The sequence below is a fragment of the Pangasianodon hypophthalmus genome, chromosome 21 (assembly GCF_027358585.1).
Source record: "Pangasianodon hypophthalmus isolate fPanHyp1 chromosome 21, fPanHyp1.pri, whole genome shotgun sequence".
Taxonomy (NCBI): domain Eukaryota; kingdom Metazoa; phylum Chordata; class Actinopteri; order Siluriformes; family Pangasiidae; genus Pangasianodon; species Pangasianodon hypophthalmus.
The window spans coordinates 4,139,947-4,160,246 of NC_069730.1; the positions used below are offsets into that span (position 1 = coordinate 4,139,947).

Here is a 20,300-nt window from a genome sequence, read left to right on the forward strand (position 1 = left end):
GCGTATGTGTGTGTGTGTGTGTGTGTGTGTGTGTGCGTGCCTCGGAATGCCTCCCTGACACCATAATCTCTCCAAATTACAGACTCCACGTGCCACCCGCACAGCAGTCGTTTAACCCTCACACTCTAATGAATGCTCCCCCTCACACACACACACACATATACACACACACACACACACACTCATCTGCATTCCAGAGCGAACTCCTCTCTTTGCTGAAGAGACAGAATGGATGTCCCTGAATTCCACAATCCTGACACGAGAACAGAGACAACAAGATGAAAAAGGTGATTTATCTAGCTTCACATGTACACACACATGGTTCTGATAAAAAGGATAAAATCAGCTTCGACTTCGGACACTTCAATAACGTCCTTGCCATCCTAACCGGGACGCCGGCTATGCAGAGACACGCTTGGACGCGTCTCGCCTGATATCGTCTCGCTGTCTGTCCGATCAGGACAAACGTCACCAATGACACAAATGACTCAGTCTCACTGCTCTCAATATACCTTGTACTCGTTGAAAGCTTTAAAATAACCAGGAATGTTTCGCCAACTTGAACATCACATTAGAACAACACATTGAACAATGTCCAGTAACATTCAAGTTAGCCAAACATTCCTCTTTATTACAAAGTGATCTCCATCCTGCATGCTATCGCTGAGTGCAATATATGGTTATATGGTTATATCGCTATATGGTGTGAGGCTCAGATCTCACACCACTCACACAAAAATACACACACACACACATACACAAATTTCAGCCAGACTGGTGCAGACGGCAGTAGGAACTCGGGGAGTTTAATCATTTCCTGAGGGCAGCTCCAGTATAAACATCAGGAGTCGGGTCATCATAACCGCACATCCAAGGACACAGAGAACGTGAACGAGCTAATACGGACACTAAACAGTTTTCCAGGGTTTAAACACTCTGCAACGAACACTGATGTTGAATGCTGAAGTTGACAAATTATCAGTCAAACCTTCTGCTGCAGAGCTACGAGCAGAGCATATGCGCAGTTCCCTGCAACAACAACCCCCCCTCCCACACACACATACACACATACACACACACACACACACACACACACACATACATATTTATACACACGCACAGAGCTTTCCCGGCACACAACAAGAACAAGTACTTACTCCGCTCCAGTTCGGACTCCACTGACTGCTGCAAAGGGAGCAAGTGAACGCTTCACACTCCTCTTACGCTGCCTCTCTACTGCTCTCTCTCTCTCTCGCTCTCTCTCTCTCTCTCTGGACTCTACCGTGCTGAGATAGAGTGTGCGCCATAAAAGGCAGCCCAGCTAAACATGTCACATGTAATTTATCCACGGCAGGCGGCAGAGCTTCACCTTTCCGAGTGTGTGTTTGGAGAGAACGGAGTTGCTGCGAAACTTCTGCTCTGCAACCGGGTATCTGTATGTGTATGTGGGAGTGTGTGTGAGAGAGTGGGTGTGTGTGAGCTGTCTAGACCAAGCATGCCAATTACAACACAGTCCCAACAGTGTGTGACTCTTTTCCCTCCCTAGAGAGAATGCAGTGTGAATTGAGTGCTTTGAATAGAAATGGTTTTATACACACACACACACACACACACACACACACAGATCATACATAGTCTGATATGACTCATTCATCCATGGCATTACACACACATATATAAAGACACACACATACACACTTAAACCGTATTTCTCTCATTCCTCAGACAGACAGAGACAGTCTTACCTCACATCACTGAGCAGCATGTGTGAGCGAACAGGATGAGTGTGTGTGTGTGTGTGTGTGTTTGTGAGTGAGAGAGAGCGTGTGTTCAGACGCAGGCGGACGGGATGGGCAGAGTCGCCGGAGCTAAGAGGCTCATTGTTCTGACCAGCAGTGTATGTGTGTGTGTGTGTGTGTATGTGTGTGTGTATGTGTCACACTCCAAGCGTTCTCCCCATCTAGAGACCTATACTCTCCCATACACACAACCTCTCTCTCTCTCTCTCTCTAGTGCGGTCGTTCCCTCGGTGAAACACACATGCACACACCACACACTCTCCTGCCTGTGGCTCTGCGTCTGAGTCCCTCCCGCCACTCACAGCCAAGGCCCCGCCCCTCAACCATCCCACCAGGAAGAGACAGAGAGAGAGAGATAGAGAAAGAGAGAGCGAGCGAGCGAGACAGAGAGAGAAAGAGAGAGAAAGAGAGAGAGAGATGAGGGAAAAGGCAGGGAGAGGTAAGAAAGGAATGGAGCATACAGACACAGAGCTAGTGAATAAAAAAAAGCTCCTTATTTTATAAAAAAAATGTCTAAGAGTCTAAGAGAAAAGGGTTTTGAGAAGGAAAAGGAAAATGTATTAAATATGTAATAAGTGTGTAATAAGACGCTAAAACAGAAAATCTTGAGAGAGTCAAGACACAGAAAAGTGTTTTTATTTTATTTTATTTTATTTTACATTTTTATATGGAAATGTATTAATATGCAGAAAAAATTTAATTTTCATTTGGAATAAAGTCAATTATAATATTGTATGTTTAAATATAAAAAGTACAAATTATATATTGTCAAGCAGAATTACTATTATGACCCTGAAGTTTATTATTTTCCTATAACAGCAATGAAAAAGTCTACAGTTTTAATTTTTAGATTTAAAAAAAGTACTTTTTATCAATTTATAGTTACATTAAATGTTGTGGAACATGCGCAGAACAAATTTGTTCGTCTTTCCAATACCCCTCATTTCTCTCTCTCTCTCTCTCTCTCTCTCTCTCTCTCTCTGTAGTTTGTCATGTTACAGAGAATCAGTAACATACAGGTTATAGCTCTACCTCTTTGACACTGGAGACTCCTTCCATCAATGTTAAATAATGCTAAATGTTAATAATTCAACTAAAGATTGTAACTTGACCTTAAAGGAATTCCTACTCAGAAACTCGGAACGGTCTCATCAACCCTGAGTTCAGCAAGTGACGTCAAATCAACATGGCTGCTCGGAGCATCAACAGTAAACAAAGCAGCACATTTCTTTATTTTTTAATGTTACACTGTATATACTAGTAAATTTTTTAGGTAAATCAACATACAAACATATTTGCTTGTTAAATTAGCTGGCTAGCATGTGAGGCATCCATGTTTTTTTTTCCCACTTTGTTGCTTGAATGTAGAGAGGTTGAAAATGACATAATTTCAAGCTTCAATTCCCATATCTGACGTAATTTTTCCCTAAAGTACAGAATTCCAGTGGGCCTAGTCTCTCTGTGCTTGTTATTATCCCACAGAAATAATATCACACTTTCTAGACATTTTTTTCAACTACACTCATTTGTGGAAAAAAATACTGAACAAAAAAGACTCTTCCCTTTTCTACACAGTCACAAATGCATCAAAATCCCCATTTGACAACGCTCTACTTTTATCCATGGACATCAAACATTTTCTGTTGTTTTAAGACTACCAGAACTTTGGTTAAAAGTAAGCTACTATGATTCACAAGTAAAGCCACTAAAATTGGACGATCTAGAAAAAGCCCTGAACAAATTCCTGTAGTTTCTCAGACCCTCTGATGGCACGTTTGCTATTGCTGGAGCTAATAAAGAGCTCCAGCTGTTTATTTCTTCAAATTTCACCCTGGAGTATACATGGACTATCACATGACCTGACTGGAGCAGACCATTTTAGGACAGTTAAATCAGAAAAATCTTCTTCTTCTACTTTTCCACATACCAAGCACTGCAACAAGTTTATTCCTTCCTCCCAGCTACTGAGACTTACAAACCTCTGCAGTGAGAATGATGACTCCATCTAGGAAAGTACAACATGGTCATGTGATCGGATATGGAGAGTTACAAAGATTAAGATTAGTAAGGGATTTCTAAAGATATAGTAGATTATGCCATGGCTTACGATACCATTCACTTCAAGGTTAGACATATAGTGTGGATTCTGAGATGCTTTTCTGCTCACCACGGATGTAAAGAGTGGTTATTTGAGTTACCATAGCCTTTTTGTCAGCTTGAAACATTCTGGCTATTCTCTCCTGACCTCTCTCATCAACAAGGCGTTTCCACCTGCAGAACTACTGGTCTTTTTTTTTTTTTTTTTTGCACCATTCGCACCATGTGTAAACTCTAGAAACTGTTGTGTATGGAAACCCCAGGAGATTTGTGGCACCAAAACCCATGCCACAGTCAAAGTCACTGAGATCACATTATTTCCTCATTCTGTTGTTTGATGTTGTGAACGTTAACTGAACCCTCTTGACCTGTATCTGCATGACTTTATGCACTGCGCTGCTGCTACATGATTGGCTGATTGGAAAACTGCATGAATGAACAGGTTTACAGGTGTTCCTAATAAAGTGGTTGGTCAGAAACAGTGTATGTTCTATTCGAAACCTTTTCACAGGCTCTATTTAAATGCTATTGCAGTAATATTAAACAATCAGTGATAAACCTTATTATTATTATTATCAAAACATAGTAAATAGTACAATTTTTTCTTTAACTAGTGTTCGTATTTTGTCAAGAAACCTCAGAATAAAGCTTTTCTCATATCTTGTGGCAAGACACTTCATCTGCAATGAATATATCATTAATAACACTGCTGTTAGGATTGCTAAATTTTGCTATACATCTACTGTATATCATAACCCCATACTGTATGTCTTGCTGTCCCAAGTGTTTCACATTCTTGAGTCTCTGTCATATTTATTTAAATCTCCTTGATTTTTAGCTTATAAAGCATAGAGATAATGCTGGATATTACAAGAAATCACTCACCACAGAGACAATATTAATCCATGAATCACAATAAACATTTATAAGATACATTGGAATTCCATTAATGCTATAATATTTTTTCTGTGCCACATTTTTATTACTGTTATTGCCACACATGGCAATAAGTCACTTTAATAATTCTGTTTCACATAATTACATTATGAGCTTTTAGCTGTTTTATATTTCTTTTATTTGGCAGATGTTTTATCCAACTTTCAGGTGAAGCACAGTCACCGTTGGCATAGCCAGGAATTAATTTCAGGGGGGATTATGAAATATACTAAATAAAATCACGGCATGGGCTATATAGTTATATTGATAAGTGAGATGTGCTCATGCATTTTGGACGGATGACAGAGTGTAGTAGAAGTGGTGATGGCACAAATAATTTATTATTAATCATTATTCAATCATATAAAGTACGATCTGCCATCATGCAAACTTGTCATATTAATAATGTTGCCTGAAAATGAATAAAATAACATGTTGAGGGAAAACGACATCTTATAAAACCTGATCTACTTTTCCTTTCCTCCTCCTGCATTAAACCTCCATTACTTTACCAGCTAACAGCTCGATAACACTATGCTCAAACAAAGTCCAAGAGAAATGGGAAAAAAAATGCACGATCCTGATTGGTTCATCCTGTTTCTCATCATAGCAGCTGGTAGCCAATAAAACGTAATCAAACAATCTAAGGTGTGTGTTCATTTGGTGTCTGAAGCAGTTAAATATGGAATCGCAAATATGACACCGTTGACCTTTTACGAACATCATTATAGCGCGTCTGGTTGACGTTGAATACATTTTTGTGCAGGAATTGCACTAGAATATTCATAAGAAGTATATATAATGAGCTTTGTTGTATGTGTGTTATGTTAACCATCCACAAATGAGCATTGGGAACTGAAAAATATTTCAACCTGAAATCCACCTCCCCTAGCTGCACCACTGTTACTACAGAGCGTTAATCACTGGCCTTTCATTCCATTTTGGCTCTGTTGTCATGTGGTCTGCGCTCTCTGATTAATCTGCTAATTGGTTCAAATAAGGCTCTTTCTTGGCTTATTATGTAATTAACTGATTTTTTCCAGAAAATAACCACAAAAATGAATGATGCTGTTGACTTTTTATCTTAATTACCCATAATAATGGCACATGGTCACAATTATTCATTTTTTTATATACTGAACTGCCCTTTTTATTACATACACCTAATATACAGATATATAGACATACAGATGTATATAATTGTCTATATATAATTTACATATATGATTTTTGAGTTTATTAGACACTAAATAGTTGTGTATATTCCAAACACACCCACACACTGTCAGAATCATAATTCATACTTATATAAAACTGACTTGAGGTAATGTTCTGTCCATATACAGTACATTATTTATATTTTATACCACAGCATGGTTGATTTCTCCAATTACAAGGTGTTTTTTATAAAAAAAAACAAACAGCTCTGATGCTTAGTTTAGACGTTTAGTTCCAGCTGTAACCTAAAAGAGCACCACTATGGGATTTGTCATGATCGTCCTAAACGGTCTTCCAACCAGTAGAGTTAGACTCGCCTGATTTCTTTAATTACACAGTCAGTTTACTCTTTCATTTGTAAACCAAACCACTGCTTCTAGCAATTTATCTGTGGATCTTACACACTCTTATAATGACACTGGATGAGCACTTGAAAAGAACCATTAATAATTGTTCATTCATAAGACATTTTTGAAATGGCTGATGTTCTAGTAAGAACGTTAATGAGCATGTAATCCAACGGGGCCAAGCACTAATTTATGGCACATTTTATTGTTTATATATATTGTGCAAGAACCCCTTTTTAATTGCATCTAAAATTCCATCTGCAGGCAACGACTTGTGCTGGCTAAGCAAAAAAGTCATCCTCATCAAAACACACACATATGCACACACACCTTGCAGCCCTATTAGACCAAGAATCCTTTTTTGGTCAAAGGCAGTGTTGTGCCAGGCCCAGAAAGCAAGTCCAAGTTACAGTCCAGAGCACGAGGCTCTCGGCATGGACTGTAAATATTTATGAAGGCCCAAGCTAAACATTCGCACTCATTCCGACACGGAGATCCATCATGGCAACTGTCACAGTGTTCCTTCTCCTTCTCTCTCTCTCTCTCTCTCTCTCAGTCTTTTTCTCTTTCACTCTCCCATTCCTATACCAGCACACTCCTGAAGTATTTTATTCATTGTGCACAGGATAACCACTGTCATAACTGAAACTCTATGTTTAAAGGTGCTTTGTGGTATACAGTGGATGTAACCGAATAAAAATAGATACAAATAGAAGGCACACTATATGCTATCTTTCCTTTTTCTTTCTTTTTTTTTTTTTTTTGAGACCTTGCCAGAAAGGTTTACACGGCATCCGGTTAAACATCAGGGCTGGATTCCTGTAGAATTCCTGTAGGACGCAAGATAAAAATCACACAAGTGTGATTTTTTAGTTCATGCAGGCGTGAGTGAGCAGTCAGGAATGAACTGGTCAGGGTCGTGGTGCTTTAAATTAAGCTAGTGTGTTTATATTCACTGAAAAAAAATATTGAATTTAATTAATTTTTTATGTCAAGGCACGAATTTCATTTGTCTACATACAGATGTATATTAGTAGTAACATTTACTCGTTTTTTTTTTTGTTGTTGTTATTTCAAGAGTTTACATCAAGTAAGTAATTTCAACTACTCTTGTTCCATCTACTTGAATAAATTATGTAGATGAAGTCTCAAAAAAACTGTCATGAGTAAATCTTACTTAATCTAGATGCATTACGCTGAAAAATATTCAGTACAATTTACTTTAAATAAACGGCAACTATTTGCATTTGCATTTATTTTTAAGTAAAATTAACTACATGACATTTTAAGTGAAAATGGTTATATGTTGCACAAATAGAACAAGTCAATTAAAAGTTTGCCTACGTTACACAACACGCATACAACACATACAACTGACTAAGAAACACAAAGAGTGTCAACTAAAATTTTACAGAAATACTTCATATTGCAAAACATTTCATAACACAACAGCCCTAGGCCTTAAATCCAACACAAAACAAGAAATATTAAAAACAACCCTTCCATAAGACTGAAAATTAAATTATTTTCAAAGTTCCCCTGTCATATGCAAATCGAGTTCATATGCCAAGTTGGAGAAAATGGCCGCTCTCATGGCAAACGACGTTCAGCATGTGCAGTCGGAACCTCAAGCAACGCAGTTTAATCATTTAAAATAGCTTATTATTATTTGTTGAACCAAAAACATATTTTAAATTGAAAAGGCAAGTAAAATTTTATGATGTACAATTTATTAAAGGTCAATTTGTTTTTTTTCCCAAGTGTTTTTGAAAATAGAACCAACTACATATATTAGGATATTTCGCAGGTCTTGGCTGGCTGCTAATCTCCAAGAGAGACTACAGAGCACACCAATGTGTTCCAGACGCATACAACATACCAGAGAAAATTGTAGCTATAGATAAAAAAAAAAAACATATTTCAGCTTTCACTGCACCTTTGGCCTCAGATGGCAAGGGAGTAAAAGGAAATTCTGCCTGGCACTTTTATGACTTCCCCAGTGAAACATATTGAAACTATTGGCAAAGGTTTTTTGAACAGATATTGGAACAACATGATTGATTGGTCCAGATGATTAGGCACAGATTTGGGGAAATCCTTGTCATATTTCTCACGTATAATAATATCATGGTTTTCAGTATATAAAACAACAAATTACTATATAAAAAAGCTATTTTAAAAAGGTAAGGGTTGGCACAGGATTAGCATCTGTAAATTTTCTTCTCAGTAGATCAGGCTAAGTAACTAAGTGTGCAAGTGTTAAATTATTTGCTTAGGGAAAGTGCGAAAATATTTTTAATAGATTTTTTTAAATTGATTTTTTTTTTTTTTTACAAATAGGATTAACCAAGGATTACCCTGGATTCACACCCAGCATGCACACTGGGACTAATTTTTTCACCTTACATTGCTCAAATCTCTAAACACACTCTTATGTTCTAGTCCCGAGTTTATTTCACTGCTAGCGCTTAGCTAGTACAATGGCCATCTTTTTTGTGTGTGGATAAATGTGTCATGCATTTATATACAGTATCTACACATAATAAGCTAGTGTTCATCCATGTATAACCGAAGCAAATTATTTTAATTAAAATATTCATTAATGGAGTTTGACATAACAATGTAACATGTAAGGAATAGAACACTTTATGGTCCAGTGGTTACCATCCCAAAGTTGATTATTTGCCTATAACAGCATTTCACAAAGCATTTTCTAATCTTCTTATACTATTGGGAATTTGCCAATGATAACTATTTTTTATGTGTTAATGAACAACATGCCATACTTTTTGTCCTTTTTTAATGTTTGTCCTGATGAATATCGTGGAACATCAGCAAAATATGTGATATAACGGCTGTTAATACACTAACCAGACTAACCTGGGATTCTTTAAGACATTTTAGACATTTTACATTTATATTTCTCAATGCAGTATTTATTTATTTTTTTTTAAAAAGCATTTTACGTTCCCAGTATATTTGGAGCAACAAATCGGAATAATCAATTTCTCCTACATCTTGATGAGAAATGAATATCCAATACCAGAAAAGGATAAGGTTTCATAGCAGGAGGATAATGTCCCACACGCCTCGTCTCCCATTAGTAGTCACCACATTGCTTTGCTTCTTATTTACATAAGATGAAAGTTTATCACGTGGCCTGGCCCCGCCTACTTTATTTTGTCATTGAAAGTTCTGCCTCCTGTCATTGTACATCAATATGCATAAAAAATGAACAGCTTTGTCGCATTGCGTTGCTTTCAGGATTAGAATTTAGTGGTTTATCAGTGTAGAAAGTACCAAGTTTCTCCGATTATTGCTTTAGGGGTGTGTAATTTAGAAAGGTAACTTGCCAGCATGACTTGTTTAAATATTGAAAAATTTCTTATCATTGTACACCGTCGTATTAGTACACCACCACACTCAGTTCAGTTGATAATACACACACACACACACATACACGCTTGCACACATGCAGCTTGCACATGTGACCGATACTCGTGATCATTTGTTCTCTTATTTACAGCGGGCAGCTCTGAATCCCCATTGACTAAAGCAAGACATCACATCTGTCTCTCAAACGCCCACACACATATACACTCACACAGGTAAACAAATAGAGGCTGTGAGAGAACAATCTCTTCTTAGTCCTACCATAACAGCATGACATCTCCACTGATTTGCTTCCGAATCTCAGAGTCAGTCATGTCCAAAACCGAAAACGAGATTTCCGAACTGTGCACGTCTACCGCTACTGGGCTATATTACAGAGTACTGCACTGTAAAATACAATAAATAGATAAATTTAATGAAATAAAAATTAGTGAAGGGTGAATTTAGGACATGATTGACACATGTGTATCTACAACTCTATAATCATAACACATAGACAAAGCTACGACAAATAATATAGCAAATAATATCAAACATAAAACGCACAGACTTAAGAAACATTTGTTTGTCGTCTAGCAAGCTACAGAAATGTCATAGCTAATGGTAGCTAAAAACAAACCGAAGAAATCCGAAGTTATGCCTCCAAATAATGCATATCGTTAAAATAAAAAAGTGTTGTAGTCGGCGGGGCCAGAGAATAGTTTGCTTCTGTGTTAGCTAAACTTTTAGCTAGCCACCTCTGGTTAACTCTTAGCTACACCAATGGTTAGTTTATTTTCAATATCTAGTTAGTACCTATGCAATATCTAACCATGCAACTCTTTTATTTAATTATTTTCCATATACACGAAGGTGCCAGGTGTAGATAAGGTGTAGTTGTAGCTTTAGGTGTAGCTGATTACTAATAACAAGCAACGTCCACATAGCATTATAAATTTAACTGCAAAAGCACATGTGAATAGTTTATACTTTATATCCTGTCTACTGATTTCAATTTTTTTATGCTTTACAATTTATGCAAAAAAAAATAAAAAATAAAAAAGCCACAGGAAGTCTTAAATGTCATTTCCGTATAGTAAGTGTCTACTGCCGCTAAGAGATCACATGCTCATTTAATTAGTTACTTGCCTTGTCTGCCCGACTAAACCCGGAAGGATAGAGACAGCATTACTCTCGCACTCTCAGTGTGAGGGACCTGCAGGTATGCACTTTTCTCTGCAGGAAACCCACACATAGAATTGGAAATTGCTGGAGTGGCCTTTCCAAGCTTTTTGTCTATCCAGCTGACGGAGAGGTTCCATCTCACACCTTTAGCAACGTGCCAAGGGATTTGGCATGCCACAGTTAGCTTGTTATATGCAGAATTAGTCATCTGCCTGTTACAATATCAGCAGATGACAAAATAACTATCCACTTTCTCAGCACTGGCTTTTTGTCATGGCTATTGTAGTGGGGTTTCCATAAACCTGGTTTTGTGTAAAACTTTCAATGGAACCTGAATGGAAATGCAGAAATCGGAAAATAATGACTGACACAGATTTTTATTCTTGGCCAAAGTGGAAATATTGGCGTATGGATAAAGAGAAATTGTGATGGAGTGATGGAAAAGATGATATAATGAGCATAGGTTTCAGTTTCTCCATGACGCAGTGTGTTTACCTGGTGCTTTTCTGATTATATCATCTTGTTGGTGATTTATAATCCTTCATGAATAGTAGTTGATGGTATGATAAATGATATAAATTATATAATTGTTCTACTCTGAAAATAGGTGCACTTTCATTAATAATGAATTCATTAATTAACTTCAAAAGAAAGTTCTAATCAATTTTAGGAGCCAATACGTCATCACTGGACTACTTGGACTACTTGGCCATGATTGGCAGAAATGTTGGTAACACATCTTAACACTCAAAATGTATTTCTAACATGTAATAAAACATACATAATACTTTAGTATGTGTGGCATAAGATTCAGAAGTGATTATAGTTTCATGCCTAACACTTCAAAGCATGAATATGTTTCATGTCAGGTTACATAACTCACAAGTCCCTGTGAATTCGCTGTAACTATAGAAATGATAACGTATTAGAGCAAGTGCATTAATATAAATTTGTGGTTTTCCTTGCAGCTACCATTCTCAGAGCTGCCGTAAAAGAAGATTAATCAACAACTTTTGACCAATTAGATTCGAGCATTCAACAGTGCTGTGGTATAATCCATTATAATGTTCACCTTTTCCCTCAAAGTTATTGTCTATGTAAATTTACATATTAGTTTTCTTACAAATATGCAATTATGAGATTGTGTTCTCATTTTACTTGCATACGGATAAGTAGTTGTGTATAGACATAGGCAAATTCTAACACAATTTGTGAAGTTAACCCCATGTACTGTTATGTACAAGCCATGACCCAGTCTGAGATATGCTGAAGTAATGAAGGCCATAAATAACTTTCTGATAACAACTATGAGGATAAGATATTAAAAATATGATGGACTGATAACAATCAGTTTTTACAGTTTTTAATATTTGAAGGGCTCAGCTTACACCTTCATATTTGAAATAAATGGATATTAACAGACATTTATATTTATGTTTTACACCAATCATACGTCTAGTCTTTCAGCAACAAGTCTGTGTGTCTCATCAACCTAAAACATGACATATCTCTACAGCAGCGGCTCGTGACCATAGATTTTGGTGGAGAAGGACGACATTAATAATGATGTAGCCTCAAACAAAATTAGCTTGAAAAGCTATCACACTTAACTCCTGCTATAGGTTTCTATCTAGTGAATTTTTAGAGTAACCCCATAATAGGCGACAACATATAGTCATACAGTCTAGCAGCAGGTTTTGAGTGGTTTTAGATGTACCTTTTTTCAACTGTGTTCAATACAGCAGGTGTGTTATCTATGTGCAAGACAAAGACAGTGGAGCTAATATCATTAACCAGGGTTGCCAGGTTTCAGCACAAATACATCTTAAAAACCACACAAAAGACCTGAAAAATTGGCATTGGAAAAATAGTGGCAATTTTTCTTCTTTTTCACAGCCTTTGTGTGGGAAACAAGGTCACTCTGTCACTATGACATTATCCGCTCCATAATCCCCCTTTCCTCGTCTTTCCAATCTTTCCAATATACCTTACAATAGAAACCACCACATCATCATAAACACACTGTCTGCACTTACATGTTTGCCTCTGTTTGCAGAAATTAGATCTCTATTAGATTTTATTCTGATTTTTTGCTATAAATCAAGATCTATAAAAATGTTCATAGAGCGAGCATGTGGCAGCGTGAGTCCTGCCCCAATGGGCCTTTATTAGCACTTGTTGCAGTTCCCAATTTTAACCACTATAATAACTCTATGGAGCTAAATGGGGCAGTGAGGACTCTGCCCCACGATTATGCAACACCTAGAAAGGCGGGCAGATCAATTGTCCATTGTCTTAAATGTCCATTGTTTTAAATCAAATAACATGTTTTAAATTGTTGGTCACACAAAAGAAGTAATTAGTACTTTAACAGAATTTAAAAAATATGAAGTTATGAATGAGGATTTTTTTTTCTATTTCAAATGGGGCGTGACTGTTTATTAATTGAATCTAGGTATCAGAAATGGCCAAAAATAATCACACACCTCTGGCCTTTGATATTTTATAGCATTTTCTTAAGTGTATAGCTACTTTGGATTTCCTTATCATGCTATATCAATATCAGTCTCACATGCCAAACCTTTTTTGAAGATAGTCTGGAAGATAGTCATTTTTCCTCACTAATTGTGGCCGAGAATCACCTACTTTTACGACAAGAAACCTTCTGACTGACATTGAAAATGATCATAGACCTTCAATAAACATATGAGGATGTCTTATTTATTCGCTGCTACCCTCAAATCAGTTCACTTAACCCTAACCTTAACCTCAGTACCATTAACTCTAGTCTCTGAAGCAAGACTGCTAGTTTTTTCTCTTTTCACATTTCCTCACTAAACATGGCCAAGAACTGCCTATTTTCACAGAAGGAGGCCTTTTAACTGACATTGAAAGACCAGCCACAGACCTTTAGTGAAGCCCGTCAGCAAAACCACAAGGATATTTAAACAAAACTCTGGAACAACTTTTAAAGACATGACCCCATGAAACTTTTTTTAGTCTAGTGACTATATCTTGTGTCATGGTTTGTTTTCACCATCAGAAAATGCAAACAGCCAATCAGATTGCAACCTTTAACCCTTTCATGCATAAATGACTGAAAAACATACCCAGCTTCCTTAAATTACATTTTGACTTTTTCTAAATACTGTAACATTTATATTAAAAATGTAAATGTGTCCATAGGAATAGCAGGAATAAATAATTATAAAATATTTCACCTGAAATATTGTGCAATATTTTATATATAAACAAAAAGTTTTTAACGTTTAGGTCTAAAATATTTATGTTCATGACCATAATTATAGAAAGTATCTTTTTTTGAACAAAATATAGCAATGTACAAATTTACACAGTGTCCATGATGCAACTTATTTCAGAGGTAAAGAAAATCTATCTAAATATCTAAAAAAAAAAAAATCTATCTAAAAAACGTTTTAAAAAGCTAAGGTGTTCATTGGAGTCTGACACAAATTTTGGAGTCTGACACAAGTTTTCTGCAGAAAGTTTGTAAATATATAACAGAGAAATGTTGCATTGAGAATGAAGAATAGTCTAGAGAACAAGATGAATCAGGATAGTGATTTATGTTAATTTATATTGATGCATGAAAGGGGTGGAGCATCAGAGGCTGAGACTAAACCAATACACCCAATATACATCAGGAGACAGATTTTGTTATAAAACTTAAATCGGAGTGGCGGTCTAAATATATACATATATCACATAACTGAGTGTGAATCATAACGTAATGGTGCGAAAGGGAAGACTCCCTTTATAAATTATAAAATTTTAGAAATTTCCATTTCACTGCTGATGGATAAACAGGGTGTAAGCTGACCTGGGAGCACACGGTTAAGTGGACCTGCTATCACTCTCCAGCCTCTGACCCATTTCACAATGTAATCAACATGCTGACTGGTACTCAATCACTTTTTAATATCCTCTCTCTCTGACTCACCTCTCCCTCACCTTCTCTTCTTCCTCCATTCATCTGTCCCATTCTCAAAAAGGTCATTTTTTAACAATTCACATTCGAGACCGTTTATGCATGGTGGACAATGTGTAGTGACAGTAAAGGTCAGTATTTGGCTCAGTCACCAGATCTTCACCACATCACAGACTAATTTGCGTATTCGCTGAATCATCATGATCATCTGCGTAGCAAAATTTGATACATGAAGAAGGAAGATTACATGCTGTTAATGGAAAATAATACACTTTGGGGTGTAGTAAGTACATTTTGCACCAGGCTGTATCTCAACACCCCGTCATTGATTATTTTCTTATAACAGCAAGTCCCCAAGTATTTTATTCCTTACATGTCTTATTTCTAAGTAGAAGTAGAAGTCTTTGGTCATGGCTCCAGAAACTATTAATATAAGCACAATATTCTAGATTTTCTGTAAAAAAAAATCAAGCAGCGGTAAAGAGTAGTCAGGAAATAGAAGGAAACAAAAGTACATCAGTGGACAAACAATGGTGATCAGTGATTTGTTGTTGGGAAACAATGATCATCAGTGATTGGTGATGGGAAACAATGGTGATCAGTGACCAGTCACTGGGATCAATAATCATCATTGATTAGTCATGGGAAACAATGGTGATCACCGATTGGTCATTGGAAACAATGGCGATCAGTGATTGATCATGGGAAACGATGATGATCAGTGATTGGATGTTGGGAACCAATGATGATAAGTGATTGGTCATTGGAAACAGTGGTGATCAGTGATTCGATTGTTGGGAAACAATGATGATCGGTGATTGGATGTTGGGGACAGTGGTGATCAGCGATCGGATGTTTTGAAAGAACGGTGATCGGAGATTGGTTATTGGGAACAATGGCGATCAGTGATTGGATGTTAGGAAACAATGGCTGTCAATAATTGGTCACTGGAAACAACAGTGAGCAGTGATTGGTCATTGGGAACAATAGTGATCAGTGATTGGATTGCTGCGAAACAATGGTGATCAGTGATTGGTCATTGGGAACATTGGTTGCACAAGTCAAACTCAGTCAGCTTTTACACACTGATGGTGAGTCAACCAAATCTGCTCTGTAAACTCATATATCCAGCAGCTGTTATGTAAGCTGGAGAGCCATACTGAGTGCAGGACAGTTGCTAACGTCAGCTGAAAAAGTCACTAGCTTTGGCACTAGACTCATTTTTGAAATAAAATCACTAAAGAAGTCCAAAAAGTCACTACATCTATCAACACAGTCACCAAGTTGGCAACACTGATTTGGCTGCATCGCATGAGAATATATTTTTGTTTATACCAGTATGGCATAAGATTTTATTATTGTAGTATACCATGATTCTGAAACATTGTCACACCCTCAGTGTAAATGCTACATGCTTAGAAGCCTGGAAGAAACCCACTCACCCCTGTATATCATGAAGTCTATGCTCTGAGTAATGGGCAACTATCAAGACCCTGCAAATAACTGCAGCCTGGCTGTGAATTCTCACTGCAGAGGGTGAAGCCAGGCCAGGGTGCTGCGCAGTGGATCACGGGATGCATGAGATCAGCTGCTGAATCGCTGAAGTGTTACTGCAAGCAGACAAAGAACGGCTGCCCTCACGTCCTTGGTGTCCCTGTCTGCCTCAATTATCATATAACAAACACTCAGAGATTAAAGTGTGTGCAAAATCCTTGGCTGTCACTTCATAGCCTCTTATTACCTAGTTTCACTTTTCATTCACACTTCTTTGAGCATGTGTGCATACATGACTGAGATAGCAACTTTTGTGACGAGCAAAAATCAGGGCCGTTCGTGACAACCAAAAATCTAATAGTCGTTATACCACAGTGATGTTGAATTCTCAAATCTCCGAAGGTGTTGATAAATTTTTTATAACAGCAGCTCTGACAGGCAAATCATAGGTTTATATGATGAACAGACTAAACCAGTAAACATACTGGTTTAAAAATGGGTCATTCAATAAAGAAAATGTATATCTGTTGATATGGTGATTTATGGAAATGTTTTTTTAACATTCACGGAAGGAGTCTCCAGTGTAAGGTTGTCAGGGTATTTTCATATCCATTCATGTTCATATCCACACCCAGAATGACCCATAAAACAACATCTGCAAACTTGCAAGACTTGAATCAAGACTTGAATCCCAGAGCCAGCTTGAATCAAAAGATGTATGTTTAAAGTCTGATGAAACATGCAGTGCTGAGTATTAAACATGTTTGAATGATGCAAAATTTGCAAAAATTGTCAAAAAAAAAAAATTTAAATAAATTAAAAAATCATGGCGGTAATATCCAAACATATCATCCTCATTTGTTCAACTTTGGAAGAATTTCAAAAGACCAGCTTGGATTGAACATTGCTAAAACTCCAGACAGACTGACACACTAGATAGACTGATAAAAAAAAAAAAAAGGTAATAATGGGCATGGTCTAATATTCCTTTGACAGTGTCTGACTGGTATCTCTCAGTCTGTGGCTCCCAGCAGATCGAAACAAAATGCAGCAGTCAGTGAAGTCGGGATTGTTATTGAACGAAATATAGAGTTAACCTGCTAGCTAGGTTAGCTTTCGCCTGCTAGGTTGCTCAAACTCAAAAAGATTGTTCAAGCAGGAATGAATATCTGGGATAAAGGTACACTATGAGTCCTGTGATTGGTGAAGGTGATGATTAAACATGCATTCTCCTAGACTAGCCCCACCCACTTTATATTAAAATGGAAGAAATACTGACTAGTAGACACTGGAAAATCAGACTTCATACTGCATACCCAGTCCACAAGACCAATACTAACCTCATTAGAAGGCAATGATTCATTTAGGTTCTCTGGGGCCTTAAGGTTAGTATATAATGAGCACTGTTGGTGTTCTTAGCTAATCTTATGTCTTTGCTCCTATAAAATAGAACAAAATTGTTTTTTTTCTGATTAGAAATCTGTGTACGATCCCTGTGGTCCTCCCACAACTCCCAACTGCTTTCCTCGACTCGCCTCTGAATCCAATTCAACAGATGGCATACTTATAACTAATTCCCCTCTGAGCAAATAGCAGAACTGGTCACGTGGCACTCAGAAGATGCTGGTTAGTCGTGGAAGGCATGGGTTTAAAACAGAAGGAAGCTTTAAACATGCTTGGATACGATGATTTAAAGTCTGTTTGCTCAAGATGACAGCACACATTAGGCAAAACCCAAACCACTTTATGAACAGCATCTGTGAAGTGACTGCGGATGAACAGCATCTGTGAAGTGACTACACATGCAAATGTGAACTAACAAGCTTCTCCAGCAACGGAGAAATATGAACAACAAACAATGCCCCAAGACAAATGCACAGAATAAAGCACAGTGCTAACTTTGTTTGCAGTTTGCAAGATGTTAACGAAAATCCCTTGACTGACGTTAAAAGCAAAACTAATGGCACCTTGCAGTTATATTGCGTCAATTGGAAACGTGAAAACAGAAAAGAAAAAATATTTACCAAATCTCAGAGAGAGAAAAAACATCTTTAGGGACAAACAATCAAGTCAAGCAGTAAAAGGTGTGTGTTGCTCACCTGATCTCCTCTGAGTCTTACTTCTTTCTTTCCTCTGTGCCACTCTCTTTTTCTCTGTCTCTGAGTTTCCCGTCAGATGGTAACGAAGCGCCAAACAGCCTAGGGACAGGGGAAAACCACTCAACGTGCGTAAGCAGCGTAGCATGCAGTGTATTGTGGGAAGGCTGGGGCCAATTCCTCCTCTTTCTCTCACTGTCTCTCTCTCTCCTTCTTTCTCTCTCCCTCCCTCACTTGCTATCTCTCCAGAATTAGCCTCTACACTATTGCCACCAATGCCGCTCAGGTTTCTATAGCAACAGCCTCTCTCTCTGTCTCTCTCTCTCTCTCTCTCTCTCTCTACACCTCCATCATTTGCTTGCAGTCTTTCCAAAGGAAGCAAGACCAGACCTGTTGCCACATTTTTTCCCTACTCCTCACTCTCTGGAAGGGTTTTAGGTACTGTTCAAGAAAAAAAAAAGAAGAAAGGAAGGAAATATATGTGCGAGTAGAAGTGTATGAAGTCTAAAGTGGTGTGTGTTTGTAGAGATGATAGAAGGAAAGTGCGTCCTGGATGGGAAGGGCAAATATTCAGGCCACCATGTCAGCACTCTGCTGCTTACTTTAACAGTCTTAACCCCACGCTAATCAGTGCCCTAGCATCTGTTTCTGCCTACTACTGGGCCCCTGTGCTGTCTGTATGCGCGCACACACACACACACACCCGCAAACACCCACAAACACACTCAAAACCTTGCATTTAAACACAGCATGTCTTTGCAATTATGGAGGTTATGCATCACCTGAGCAGTTATCTAAACCATTTTACGTTATATAATGGTCAAATATGGAGCATGATTTGAATACAGTTAGTCACAGTGACACACACACACACATGCACACACACACAAACTTTTTCAGCACTTAGCAGAGACCTTGGGTTGAGTTCCAGGAATCAGGCGCTGGTTGCTCTTACCAGCATTCAGCTGCTTCCTTCCCCCCTTCTCAATCCAGTCTGCTGGAGAATGATAATACAACACACACACACACACAGTCTTGTATTACTGTCATTGTAGGAATTGACCTGTGTGCAACTGTTGATAAATGCCATGCCATGCCTAAATGTAACCATAACCATAACTACAATTTTTTTTTTTTAATTTTAACAAAGGGAGAAATTGTTAAAATGATGGAGGGTGGGGCTACATTTAAATATTTGTTTTTAGCTCTGGGAAAAAATGTAAAATATTATTACGTTACATAGGAATTCCCCTAAAATCCAGTTTACAAGGAAAATAAAACTGAAATGAATCTTATCTTGGCATGTATCAAAAATCCTGCTATGAAAAAAACAACCCAAAAGCCACATGAACCAGTTGGGTAGTTATTTGGCTAGCCAGCTTACTGATGTAATAGACCAATTAAATGTGAAATGGAAACAAATATTAAGTACTAGTACAATTCCCAGGATAAAAAACTCTAGATATGCATAAATGAACATTTTATGTGATAAACATCTTGTGACTATGTTAAGTAAAATAGTATGGTTCTAACTAAATATAGTTCTAATAGTTTTTTTATCATGTGATAACTGGGTGAATTCAATCCTCTTTAAATGTAACCTTAACCTTATTGAGCCCTAATCTTAACTTCCTTAACCCTAACTTTAAATTCAGTAACCCAAACTTTAACCTTAATCATCCTAAACTTAATCATACCTTTATCCTTATTAACCTTAACCTTAGTTGTCACCTTAATGTCAGTAACCCAAATCTTGACCCCTGTGAGTCTAACCTTAACTTAACTGTAACCGTAACCTCAGTAACCT

General features: G+C 37.4%; 1 protein-coding gene across 11 annotated transcripts in view; it reads right to left on the reverse strand.

The window, feature by feature from the left end:
• Positions 1–18,652, reverse strand: part of LOC113543058 (muscleblind-like protein 1) — a 115,779-nt gene extending 97,127 nt beyond the window's left edge. For 3 of the 11 annotated variants that reach the window (XM_026941030.3, XM_026941029.3, XM_026941024.3), the window contains exon 1: positions 1,158–1,715. The gene's annotated coding sequence lies outside the window, so the exon portion shown is untranslated. Of the gene's footprint in view, positions 1–1,157; positions 1,723–1,745; positions 2,428–18,496 lie in introns of those variants that run through there. The other 8 variants (XM_026941027.3, XM_026941026.3, XM_026941022.3 and 5 more) reach the window with 7 other exon arrangements.
• Between the last annotated feature and the right edge of the window lie 1,648 nt (positions 18,653–20,300).